Genomic DNA, 14,161 nt, shown 5'->3' with positions numbered 1-14,161 from the left:
GACACCTATATTAGGATCATTAAATAGGATTTGATATAAAAAAGAACTAGGAATTCCAAGTAGAAATGGCAATTTTTAGTTCCAGGATACAGCTGATTAAATCTAGGAAGATAATAAAGATATGATAGTTGAAGAAAATATAGCTGTTAACTTGAAAAGGGTTCCACTGGCCAAACAGAAGAAAATCTGAACATCCTATGAGTAACCACAACTGAATCAATATAAACTGCATGAATTCATAATTCCATTTTTAATGTCTTTTACATTTATCTGTATATGTGCACACACACATGCTCATGTGCACACACACAGGTGCCATGCATGTGGAGGCCAGAGGGAAACTTGCAGAAGACACACTCTCCTTCTACCATGTGGGTCCCAGGGAACCATGGCTTCATGCAGTATGTCCACACTGCATACATACACTGGCTGTCCTTTGGTCACTTAGTAGTTGTTTAGAATATACTGTCACAGTATCATAGTGCCTGTATTTTAAGTACCTTATTTACTAACATCCCCAGATACAAGAATGATGCTCAGAATTTAGAAAGCAAAGAGATATAGTAAGGTTGTTTTCTTTGGCTTAAAATGTAAAAGTTCTCAACTTAAGGAAAAATAATGCCTGCTAACTTTGCAGTTCATCTGTTATTAATCTATTATGCTTAATTTAGAAATTAACCCGGGCGGTGATGGTGCACACCTTTAATCCCAGCACTCAGGAGGTAGGGCCAGGTGGATCTCTGTGAGTTTGAGGCCAGCCTGGTCTACAGAGTGAGATTCAGGACAAGAACCAAAACTACACAGAGAAACCCTGTCTCAAAAAACCAAAAAAAAAAAAAGCCTACAACAACAAAGAAAGAAAGAAATTAAACATTATGGTAAGTATGTGTATGTGGAGTAGGCATATGATATACACAGGATTTGGTACTATTAAAGCTTTGGGATCCATTGAGCATTTTAGAATGTACTCCACTATCATATGGGAAAACTTCTATACTCCAGATAAGCCACTTATATTCTCTTCAGTGTATCCACCTAACTGCTAGTGTCTGTACCGTTGTGCCTTGGGGACACTGAGTAAAATAAGCATGACTTGAACACTAGCCACTGTGGTACCATAATAGTTCATCTAATATGCCAGACCAAATGATTAAGGGGCAGGTAGTATATACAATACGAATACACTGGAAAAAGGCATGGTTCATTTCCTGGGTGTGGAAAAGCACAAGTATTTACCATGCTATTGAAATGGATTGTGATCTAAAGCTTATGAATTTATGCTTATTTCTCTAATTTTTCACTTATTATTTTTGGAATAAGACTGACCACAGACAACTGAAACTTCAGAAAAAGAAACTACCAACAACAGAAAGTTCTTTGTAAGACAGATAGTTGTAAATATGGTACAAGAAATATGTAACATGAATCTAGGACATCTTTCAGTGCCAAAAAGCAAAATCTAATGGGGCTTTCATGTCAACACTACACAGAACTAGCTAAAAGGTTTCACTGATCATGGTAATAATTTAGTAAAAAAGAATCACAATTATAATAGACTAAAGCACAATCAATAAAATGAGTTCCTCAAAGAAAGAATACCAAAAGAGGGATTAACATGATGATGCTCCATGTCCTACAGAAAAGCATAATGAAATAATAGCAGAGCTACTACTACAATAACCATCGGGCAAGAAGAGGGAGGGAGCAGAAGAGAGAATAAGCAGCGGAGAGCAGCATGCAAACTAGTCACTCTGATAGAGCCCTGTCTGTTCTTCCACAGGACCAGGATTCAATTCCCAGCACCCACATGATGGCTCATTTCTGTCTGTAACTCCTGTTTCAGCAAATCTAATGGCCCCTCTGGCCTCTGAGGCCACCAGGCACACAAGTGGTGCAAAGACATATATGAAGGCAAAACACACATACATATTAAATTAAATAGCCAGGGCAACACTGAATACCCTGCCTCAAACAGACAGACAAAATAGCTAATAATACAAATGAAAGGATTAAAAGTCAACACTATAATGTACAAGTTATAACAATTTTATAACTGCTAATGAGCATTATTCAGGCAAGGAATTTAAGCTAAATTAAAACCATTAGCACTGAAAAGAATGCTAAGGTAACACCACCACAGACTACTTTCAGAGCATAAACTAGAAAAATATTCAGCAGAGAAATGAACTGTTACACACCTCCTTGTCAATCATAGCAATCTTAACATCAGAGAACCACAGGCATCAGGTGACTTAATGTGATGAACTATGAATGTTTACCTTGACTGAAAACAAGAGGATTTGGCCAGATGAAACCTCAAGAGCAATTAGACTTACTCCTTCCCTGTAGCCCAGAAATAAATTTTTACAAAAGTCCAAAAACAATTTGATACGGATGAACTATGCCTTCTTAAGGGAGATTTCTTTATACAACCATTCATTCATGAAATACTTGCTTAGAATTTTTACTGTGTCAATCACTGAGTCAGGTATTAGGAATGAAAAATAAACGAGAAAGCTTTAACCTACAGAGAAAAACAAAAATGTAACAGCAATGCAATCATACTCCAGCCCTTTATTTTTACTGCTTTATTTCTTCTAAATGATATGTACTTTTAGGATTACAATTGACCTATATACCACTCTTAAATTATTCTTCCTACAGCTGAGTTCTACCTAATTTATACTACATTAAACAGCCATCCTTCATCCATATACTTCTGACTCTAAAATGACAAAGCTTAACTAGAGTTAACTTCTGATGCTATGTCAGCTTTAAACTAAGGATCTATGGCATCTCCTCTACTCCTCTTTCTGATCTCTTGCAATGGGAATGTAGCTCTGTGGTAGAGTACCTACTTAGCACGCACAAAGCTATGGATTCCATCTTTTGCACTGCAAAAAATATTAAATCTCTACATCTTATAAAATCAATTCAAATTCCAAGGGTTATTATTCAGAATTCCCAACCTTTTTTTTTTTTTTCCTGTTGTTGTTGTTGTTGTTAGTGGTGGTGGTAAGACAGGGCTTCTCTGTGTAGCCCTGTGGTCCCGGAACTCACTCTGTAGACCAGGCTCTCCTCCAACTCAGATCAGCCTGCCTCTGCCTCCAAAGTGCTAGGATTAAAGGTGTGTGCACCATCACCGGCTCTTAGCTTTTCAACTTCCGTCCCAATACTTTTCTTTGTACTTTTTGACAGAGCCAGCAAACAAACTGACATCTTTCAAATATGCCCCACTTTCACCTCCAAAATATTAAGTTCTACACACAAATTCTAGCTATTATTTCTAAGGTTAAGTGGGTCACAAACTGTTTTCCCACAACACAGAACCATAGGTACTCTCACCAAACAAGATTAGACAAAACAGTAACAGGGTTCTGTTGAATATCCTTCAAAGAACATTCCTGAAGATTTATTTTCATTTATGTGCATGCAGAAGTGCCTGCACATGTGTTTGTGCACCACATCCATGTGTGGTACCTGCAGAGAAAAGGAGGTGCTGGATCCCCTCAAATTGGAGTTATAGGTGGTTGTAAGCCACCATATGGGTGCTGGGAACCAAACCCTAGTCCTCTTTAAGAACAAGTGCTCTCCAGCCCTATTTGTTTGTAGGCAGATTCTCGATATATAGCCCTAGCTGGCCTAGATATCACTATGCAGACCAGATTAGCCTTGAACTCAAGAGATCCATCTGACTCTGCCTCCCACATGCTGGGATTAAAGAAGTCCACCATAACAAACAGCCTTAAGATTTATTCATTTTCCAAAGACCATGCTGAAATTAATAGCGTCATAAGAGACTACACTATAATATTGCTGTTTCCAATAATCCTATACCAAATGTACTACATATAGCTCATCATTCCTTTTACCTTACAGTAGGAAGAAAACCCAGTAAAAGTCTACAAATTGCAAAACAGATGAACAGAAATGAGTCCTAAGCTATACTTTCAATGGGAGAAGTAGGAAAATAGCGATTTTTATTGGGGGGGGGGTGTGACAGGGATGGAGAATGGAACCTAGGGTCTTGTCATGCTATGCAACCACTCTACTGAGGGGAAAGACAGCAGCGGCAGTGAGGGATAAGAAAGCGTTTTTAGCTCTTAGCTATTGCTCTGACCTCTTGGGCTTTTAATTCTGCATTTGGCTCCGTGTTTCTTATTTTAAAAAGACAGTTACATCTACACTCTACGACTAAACTACACACCCAGCCCAAAACAGTGATACTGCAAAATAGAAATAAAGGAAATTAAAATGTATATTTAAAAAAAACTTCCTACTTTTTATTTAAAAAAAAAAAAGTCACCAAGCCACTACTCTGAAGCCGTAAATCCTCCTACAACCCAAATTAATTGCTTTTGGAAAATAATACAAATGACTCATTCATAGGTACAATAAAAAATTTTAGGTAAAAATGAAGACTAATTTGCTGAATTGTTTCTCCCAAGATACACAAAACACTTTAAAATGTCACATAAACACAAGAATTTGGCAAATACTATTTTTTAAGATGGAAATAATCTGGAATTCTGTATTAAAATTATGGCAAGACATCAGGCCCACCACACGCCTGAAACTATTTATCTTGTCCACAGACCATGCTAGAAGACCAGATTGGTACCTAGCCCAATCATCATCAGAGAGGAGGCTTCCTCTGGCAGCTGATGGGAGCAGATGTAGAGACCCATACCCAAATGTTAGGTGGAGCTCAGGAACTCAGCAGAAGAGGGGGAGGAAGGATTACAGGAGCCAGTAGAGTCTAGGGCACCAAGAGAACACAGTCCACATAATCAACTAAGCAGGGCTCATAGGGGCTCACAAAGACTGAAGCAGCAACCATGCAGCCTGCATGGGTCTGCACTAGGTCCTCTGCATACATGCTGTGCTTGTTTACCTTGGTGTTTGTGTGGGGCTCCTAGGAGTGGGAGTGTCTGATTCTTTTGCCTGGTCTTGGAACCCTTTTCCTCCCCCTGGGCTGTCTCATCCAACCTTGGTATGAGGGTTTGTGTCTAGTCTTACTGCATCTTATTATGCCATGTTCCGTTGGTATCTCTGGGTGGCCTGCTCTTTTCTGAGGAGCAGTGGAGCCCAGGGGAGGCGGGGGAGACGACTGAGTGGAATGGAGGGAGGGAAGGCTGCAGTCAGGATATATTGTATAAGAGAATACATTTTAGAAAAAGAAAAACCATTTACCTTGTTTTAATACATGTGGTTAGTTGTACTCTAGGAAATGAAGATGATTTCTCGGGTGACAGTCCTAACTTACTGTGCAACTTTTTTTAGTTATGCACTCTTACTCTCACTTTACACCTGAGTCACCTTGACTCTCAAAGGCATCATACTGTCCCATGTAGTGCTGAAAGCCTGTATTCCCAGCACTTGAGAGGCAGAGGCAAGAGAACCAGGAATCTGAGACCAGCCTTAAGAGAGAAAAAAGTATCACATTTGTTTTCTCTTCTAGGCAGGTTTCCATCACATACTTTACAGATAAGAAACCTCATACAGGAGCTGTACTCAGTGGAACTTTTAGTGCACTGGAGACACTAAAAGTTTCTAAGACAAAAATGAGTATTTCAGACTCCAATTCTTACATAAATTTCTCATCAATTCTTCCTAAGCCCTTCAGCTCTTATGGAGTTACCTGCACAGTCTCAGATTTATTTTTTTGTTCTACTCTCCTCCTACCTTCATCCATTCTAGGTATCATCTTTGGTGACTGCCTCCCCCCCCCATTTTATTTGACTCTCACTGAACCTGAGACAAGGTCTTAAATACAGTTGTCCCAAGGCATCTGCCAGGGACTGATTCCAGAGTAACTGGCTCCAGGAACCGAAATGAATACACAAATTCCAGGAAGTACCTTATATAAAAGATCTATCTTATCATCCTTTAAACCATCTCCAAATGACTTCTAATTATCTAATACAATGTAAGTGTTCTATGGTTGCTACAAGACATCATTTAAAGAATAAGGGCAAGAACCAGGCAGATCCCTGTGAGTTTGAGACCAGCCTGGTCTGCAGAGTGAGTTCCAGACAGCCAGGGCAGTTACATGGACAAACTCTGTCTCGAAAAAAAGCATTAAAAAAATAATAATAATAATAAAATAAAGGCAAGAAAACAATCTGTACATGTTCAATACAGAGGGTTTTTTTTTTCTAATTTTCTGTCCATGGTTTGTTGAGTCTGCAGATATGGAAGGCAAGTTCTACATGAAAGAACAAAGAAAGCAAGGTTCATTATTAGAATGAATAAGATATATTCATAACCTGTCTGTTTCCTCTGGGCTCATCACAGATCTCATTGCCCACTTAACCTCTCTAAGAAACCTCTGTGCTGTAGTACATGCTATTGCTTCTGCCCAAAATGCCCTAGATAACACATGGTCTCTAGACTTTACTCAAATGCCAAGCTGGATATCTAACTCCAAAAGGACAATTATCCCTCCCCAATACAGGAATTTACTATCTCTTGTTCTAAGCTATTCTCAACCTTGAAAATTTGGTATACGGCTGTATTGACTAACCTCACCTTAATTTAAACCTACCTATTACAGTAAGCACTCCAGGAGTATTTATTTATATTTTAAATATTTGTATACAGCCATCTAGTGGTTAGTTCATAATCAATGTTCATGTGAATTCAAGGGGGAAAGCTGTGGTAGTTTTAAAAAAATAGAAGCTGTAGTCTATCTTATCAGGAATATGAAAAACCTAGTACCTAAGCTTCAAGTGGTGAAGGCAAAAATCTAATGAAACCAGATGAAAGAACCTTGCTACTGTCCATGGGAACTCAGACAGAATGCTACTTCTATGATAGTTGGAGATAAAAAGGAAAAAGTCAAACCAAGCAAACATCAACAGCCATAATAGCAAAACTGAGTTGAATTCCTGCCATTTTTTTTTTCCCACATTCACTACTTTTCAGGCCTATCAGGCACTTTGCATGCATTGAAATGGTAACAACCCTCAAGGCAAGTGTGGCAGTGCAGGCCTCTAATACCATGGAGAGGCAGCCTGGACTACATAGTAAATTCCAGGCCAGCCAAGGAATTTTGGCTCTACATAGGAGACTTTGTCTCAAAAATACAGGCAGGCAGGCAGACATTTTTTTTTTCAGATCTTAAAAAGATTAGCTTTTGATACAATTAGCCCTTGATACTCAACACTATTATTCTACAAATACAAAAAAGGAAAATCTAGAAAATGAGAAACAGCTACTATGCAGTATCTGTATTATCTTAATTCTCATAGCAACCCACGAGATAAAACCTGTCCTTTCTTTACAGGAGAGAACCACACACAAGAGTTTAAAATAAAACATTTGCCCAGTATTGCACACTTCCAGTAGAGTTAAAGAATTTCTGAACCATAGCTTACTGCTTGTCTATCACTAATTCTAGTACTTTCAAAACTGTTAAGAGTATGCTAGCTTTTCTACCTTCTATGCTGATGTCCATATCCTCTCATTAAGACCTAAATGAACTCTCTAATCCCAGTATCCTGACCCCTTTCATCCAATCTCCCTATTTTTATACCTGCTTCCTAAGTATGTCACATGTAACATCTCTCCACCCCAACTCCATGGATTCCCACCATATACAGGAAGATGTTCTAACACTCAGAAAGGCAGCCAAGGCTGTTCCTAACTTCTACTCCTGTCTCTCTTCCTTGCAACCTATGTTGCATAGTCCAAGTTGTGCATGACTGTGGACAAGCTGCTACTTTCTCTGAAATCCTCTATTCAGCCTGAGAATCCTTATTCATCTCCGAACTGCAGCTCAAAGATCACTGAAGTAACTCCTTCAAAGTTCTCAGGCAAAATTAGAGTCTTCCTAAGGACACACAAAATACTTTATATATTTCTAATTACCACAGAACCTCATGTTTATTTATCTCTGCACCACTGCAAACACACTTTGAATTGAATAATACTATTTTCAAATACTGTATTCAAGTATAAGCAGTTCTATATAACACAACACTTGTTTTGAAAAATGTGAATTTGCTCCAACATGACTGACTTAGTACTGAACAATCTGAGCACACTGCAAATTTGTCACTTGTTTATGTGCTATTTTACCTGTGGGGGGAAAAAAAACACTAGATGAAGACAGAAAACTGCCCCAGGTAAAACTGAGCTGTACAAAAATATACAAGGTAACACACAGGAACATTAACCAGCAAGTCAGCTCCTCCTGTGCTGTGGATCACACCCATTCAATTCTGGTGTCACAGCTTTCCAGGCTTTAGGCAACTCTCCTAGCAATTCAGAGTAACTTACAAAGAGCAACCCTGTGGATGTCCAGCCACTCAAAAGAACCAGGTGGTTTTTGAATACCACAATTATTGTAATATTTATCTACTTCTTAACCATTTAACATGGAAAAAAATTGCTACCATTATAGTTGGACTTTCCTTTGGGCTGCCAGCCCACAAATAACAACATGGAGACATTGTTAATTATGAAAGCTTGACCTTAGTTTAGGCTTTTTCCCAACTGGCTCTTATGACTTAAATTAACCTGTTTTTCTTAATCTATGTTCTGCCACGTGGCTTGGTTACCTCTCCTCTGTGCTGCATGTCCAACTTCTTCAGTGTCTTCCTGGCATCGCTTGTGTGCCTAGATGGAATTCTTCTCTCTGCCTAGAAGTCCTGCCTATTCTCTCCTGCCTAGCTATTGACCACTTAGCTCTTTATTAAAAAAATCACAGTGACACATCTTCACAGTGTAAAAAAATATTCTGCAACAGTTCCTCATTTCTGAATAAATAAAAAGGAAAGGTTTTAACTCTAACACAGTAAAACTATATACAATAAGAACAATTATCAGGTAAGAATTACATTCACAATGTTCAGTCCATTTGTATTTCACAAATTCAACTACTCCATTATCTATCCTCTCGATGAGTCCAAAATTTTGTACCTAACTTACTTTCTATTATGACTAAGGAAAACTGTAACTATAACTATCTAGTCTTCAACCCCATCAAAGATCCAAGAAGGATATAACATTACCTGAGAAAACAGGAAGTCAGAGCAAGCAACTTCCAAAACTAAGAAACAACAAAAACATTTGGCTGCCTGGACAGTGACCCCAGGGGTCCTCTGCAATGTTGGGGCACCCATCTTTGGGCTACAGGCCTAAACTATCTGACAGACTCGTCTATGAAGCAGGAATTTTGAAGGACTGTCTCACGCTGTCTTGGCAAGTGTCCTGTTTATCCAGTTTGGACAGCATACTGTCAGTAGTCAAGGCAAGGGCAGTTTCTTTGCCCAGTGGCTAACTTTGCCACAAATGAAAGCAAACTCCATATGGAGGTTTTTCAATGCCCATCATCCTTTTTTGAAGTAGATTGGTGCGGTCAGGAGCAGATGTGTCTCACTGTCATAAAATGCCTTATGTTATTAAAACATCTTAAATGCCATATTTTGTAAGTCTTTAAAGTGTTTGAAAACCATCTATCTAAAAATATATATTTGACCTTGAAAACATACCTAACATGACTGCAAGTTTGATTGTTATTATAGATAACTAACTACTAACCTGTATTTCTTAATTATCCTAAATAGTTTGTAATAAAGCTTTTAAGGACTAGAACTATACATTTTTAAATGAGCTGTATACCTTAAACAAGAGTATAAACATATATACAGTATAACAAAAATAACCTTAAATTTGTAACAATATACAAAAATTCATACCAATGTATTTAAGATTAATAGTTGCTGTTTAGTTTAAAAGTAGATTCAATAACCTTTTATTCTATCATTCCTACAGCATTCTTAACAAGTTCCTGTTCTTTGTAATGTTTTGGGTGTTATATTGGGATTCCACTTCCTCCCAAGTCCTGTGATTTCCATACAAAACCTGTAATATCAGCTTTATTAAGAGTTCTATAACCAGGTGGTGGTGGCGCATGCCTTAAATCCCAGCTCTCAGAAGGCAGAGGCAGGTGGATCTCTGAGTTCAAGGCCAGCCTAGTCTACAGAGCAAGTGCTAGGACAGCCAAGAATACACAGAAAAACCCTGTCTCAAAAACCCAAAAGGAAAAATTAAAAAGTAATAAAAATAAAGAGCTCTATGGCTTCACAGTCTCAATATTCTACTTCCAGAAATTTTAAGGAAAAATTCTTGTCTTTTTCCCAAAATTTCACAAAATACTTACTATATCCTAACAAACCATCATAATATTTCTAGACAGCCTAACTGCTTTGATTTCTAGTTGAGCAAAGGGTTAAGTGTTCCATTTAAGTTCTCCAGCCTGCCTAAACCTCTAAGAAGCAAAGTTCACAAACCTGAAGTTTCCTGTGTACCATTTTAGGGCTTTCACTGTTTTGACTGCTTTTAACATCTTCCAAAACACTGACATTATGATTTTATATGGCCCTTTATATAGAGCAATTGGGCAGTCTTCAAGCCCATTACAAAAGGAGCCACACAAATACCATATTCAGCCAGCAGTAGTGGTGCACGCCTCTAATCCCAGCACTTGGGAGGCAGAGCCAGGCAGATCTTTGTGAGTTTGAGGCCAGCCTGGTCTACAAAGGGAGGCACCAGAACTGTTATACAGAGAAACTCTGTCTCAAAAAACCACCAACAACAACAACAAAGAAAAAAAAATGCCATATCCAAGTCAAAAAACAGTCACTCAGTATTAGTCCAAGTATAATTTGAATTTTACTTGCAGTCTCTATTCCCCACACTGAGATGCCAAGTTACCTTTGTTCCTTGCTTAAAAAATCAGACCCTCCTTTGCTACAGGAGAAAGGAACTAGCTTTTAGCTTAGCAAGCAGTCCTTCAAAATCTAGGCTAGACACACCTTTGTCAAGTTGTTCTCAAGTCACTCCCACTGTTCCAGTAACATCTTACCATTGGCCTTACCCCCAAACCTGATACCTCAGTACACTCACTGTTCCCTTTGTTTAGAATGATCCCCTTCTCCAACTTGGCAAGCTTCTAGTCAGTGTTACTTTTTTTAAACTGGCACCACACCCTCCACAAATTTAATCATTCTTCTGTTCCTTGAAGCACTTTGTACACCCATTACTCCTATGCAGGACAGGAAGGCAGAAAATGAATATGGTCACCTCTGAATTCTCATCATCTACCTCAGGACCATCATATGCTATTCCTCAATGTGCAACCTATCAGAAAAATATAAATGGACAAAAGAAAAGTAAAACCCAAAGTAAAATTAGGCAGCCTGAATCAGCCTCCATCTTAGACGCAAATAACCATTCTTTTCTTCTTTAATTACTTATTCAAATACCAAACTCTATTGCAATCCTTTGTACTCCAATGCACATATACTATGCATATACAGTTATACTTGGATTTAGTCAGCACTTAACTTACAAGTGGTGTTTATTAACCACATTTCATTGTAACATGGCTACCTCCATAGCCTGGTAACAGGTACAATTAAGGAAAAATGTACACCAACAAAAGATTTTGTAGAAGCTAAAGGTTTCAAAAAATTAAAATCAGAACTTTCTCCTCCACAACAAAAGAGAGAGAGTGTGTGTGTGTGTGTGTGTGTGTGTGTGTGTGTGTGTGTGTATATAGTACTGCATACTTATAATCTAAATCTTAAGTATACATTTTTAGGTGAATATATGTGAACATTCTCAAAATAACAAAACATTTAAGCCAGAGCTTCCTAACCAGTGGATCTTGCACATAGGAAGAGGGTTGCAAATGTATTGAAGATATTGCTCTCTCACCACACAAGAACCAAAGAATACAACTATAGGCTACCTCAATCATTTATTCCAGTATCCATATATTACCTTTCTGAGCTGCACTATATGAAAAACTTAGTCATAGTGCTTCACACCTTTAATCTTTAGACAGGGTTTCCCTGTGTAGTTTCGATGCCTTTCCTGGATCTCACTCTGTAGACCAGGCTGGCCTCGAACTCACAGAGATCCGCCTGGCTCTTCTGGTATTAAAGGCATGCACCACCACCGCCACCTTTAATCTTAGCACTCCAGAGGGAGAGTCAGGAGGATCTCTGAGTTCCAGGCTAGCAGGGACTATATATTGAGTACACCAACTTCTGCCTGTTCAATTTAAAAAAAAAAAAAAAAGCCTGAAATTTCCCAGCCACCAGACACATCTGAAGTTACATAGGATTGACTTCCAAAGAGACATCTCAAGTCACACAAAACGTCTTTTTAATCACACACTTTTTGTCCAGGTTAGCAAGCACCGCGCACACCTACTGAGAAATAGTCACATTGATCTACTATCTACTGTTGAAACACCTCCCTCCTCCAAAAAAACAAATACTTAATGACTATAACACACGTAACATGTCTTCAAAAATACACAAAGCCTGTTATTTGCCCTCTTAACTGTATTATCTTGGTCCAGTCACCTTATTCTTTCTAGGGTTCAGTTTTCTTGTGGGCAGTGTAAGAGAATTAGATTCGACCACTAGTTCCATGTAATTTTTAACTCTAAAATTTATTCTAGAAAGCATCACATTCAAAACACTAGCAGCAATTAATTACAAAAAGGAAAATATGTCTTCACGATCAAATTTTGACCAGCCTACAGAACTGCTGTGGAATGGTGGAGAATTCCAGGGAAGTGTGGAAAACGGTGCTATTACACACCAAATTGGTTTTCGCTTAATTCAGTCCCTCTCTTCTCCAAAGTTAAAAATCCCAAACATAGGTAGGCAAGAATTTAGCCCTAGCGATAATCGGGCAGTCTACCTGCAAAACAGGTTTGCCTGTACTCAAATTCAAGCAGATTATTTAAACGCAGTAACAAGACGACGTTGACAATGTTGTCATTTGCAGTTAACAGCTAAAAGCAAAGATTACAGCTGCTTCTGAACAGACTCTGAAGACCGTGTCAAAGTAGAAAGGGTCAAAGAGGGGAGAAAAATGATACCAAAAATAAAATAAATAAATAACCACTGGCGTTGAAACTAGGGAAAATTGTCTTCGAGGTACTGGTACTCAAATCCTGAGTCCAATAATCTCTACATCTGATAATTACTTCTTTGGCCACGTAATCCGCCCCGCCCTAACAGTAAATATCTGCGTTAAACTGACTTTAAGATACTTTTGGGAGGAAAAAGGTCAGCGCTGTTTGTCCACGGAGTGCCAAGTTCCACGCCGCCCAGTGCGCCACCCCACACAGCCACTTCACCAAAGTTGCCACCGGTCTTAGCCCCGAGTCCCGGGACACCAGGTGCGCGTGACCAGAACCTGGGGGGGGGGGTCCCCAGAAGCTAGGGCTCACGCCACCGCCCCTCTGGACGCCGCCGCACTGCCGTCAATCAACACTCCCCCCCCACACACACACACCCTGGCCGAGCCCCGGGACACCGCGCGGGGGCGCGGCCCGGGGACCGACGGGATCGCGACTGCTGTGTGTCAAGGAGGGGGCACCGACAGACGTCACTCCGAGAACTACGAAGTTGTGAGTGAGTGCGCGCTCGGGGTCCCCAGGGCGCGACCCCCGGGGGACGGGAGAGCGCAGGCAACAGAGCCTCGGCGGGACTTCGCTGAGCCCGTCGCGCTCACCTCTCGAGCTGCGCCGCCTTCCTCCGCCGCCGCCGCCGCCTCCTCCGCCCGGTGAGTGCAGCGGGGTCTGCCCTGTGGAACCACCATACCAGTCCCGCCCGCTGCTGCAGCGCCGCCGCCGCCTCAGCCGCCGCTCTTTGTTCCCCCTCCTCAGGCGCCGCTCCTCAGCCGCCCGCCTCGGCCGCCCGGACCCCCACGAGAGCCGCCGCTACGCTCGGCCGCCCCCTCGGCCCCCGGCCTCGCCCTCCTCGCCGCGCTCGCCGCCGCCTTCGCCTCCGCGCCGTCGACGCCGCCGCCACCGACGCCGACGCCTCCTCTTCCGCGCCCCCCTCGTTTTCATTGAAAGCAAACAAGCATCATGGCGGCGGCCGCCGTCCCCCTCCCACCCCAGCCAGCGAGCGCCCCGCTCACCGCCGCCTCGCCAACATCCTGCCTTCCCATTGGCTGACACTGCTGGGCGCGACCATTCCGCGTCAGGCGGGGGGTGGGTCTTCGCAGGCCGCCGCTGAAGCCCGGGCTCCTGACCCCCGCGTCGCGGAGCAGTGAGCCGGCCCGGCGCGCTCCTGCCCGCCCTCCCTGCCTCTCTTCCCGCTCTCTCTGCGCCTAGCCCTCTCCA

General features: G+C 41.0%; 1 protein-coding gene across 2 annotated transcripts in view; it reads right to left on the bottom strand.

Annotated features, from left to right (window-relative positions):
• The window catches only part of Cnot6 (CCR4-NOT transcription complex subunit 6), a 45,650-nt gene extending 31,856 nt beyond the window's left edge, over nt 1-13,794 (bottom strand). For both annotated transcript variants that reach the window (XM_052758107.1, XM_052758108.1), the window contains exon 1: nt 13,546-13,794. The gene's annotated coding sequence lies outside the window, so the exon portion shown is untranslated. The remainder of the gene's footprint in view (nt 1-13,545) is intronic.
• Between the last annotated feature and the right edge of the window lie 367 nt (nt 13,795-14,161).

This window comes from Peromyscus californicus, unplaced genomic scaffold (assembly GCF_007827085.1).
Source record: "Peromyscus californicus insignis strain IS unplaced genomic scaffold, ASM782708v3 Scaffold_3__1_contigs__length_106647218, whole genome shotgun sequence".
NCBI classification, from domain to species: domain Eukaryota; kingdom Metazoa; phylum Chordata; class Mammalia; order Rodentia; family Cricetidae; genus Peromyscus; species Peromyscus californicus.
This window is presented reverse-complemented; position numbering and strand designations above follow the sequence as displayed.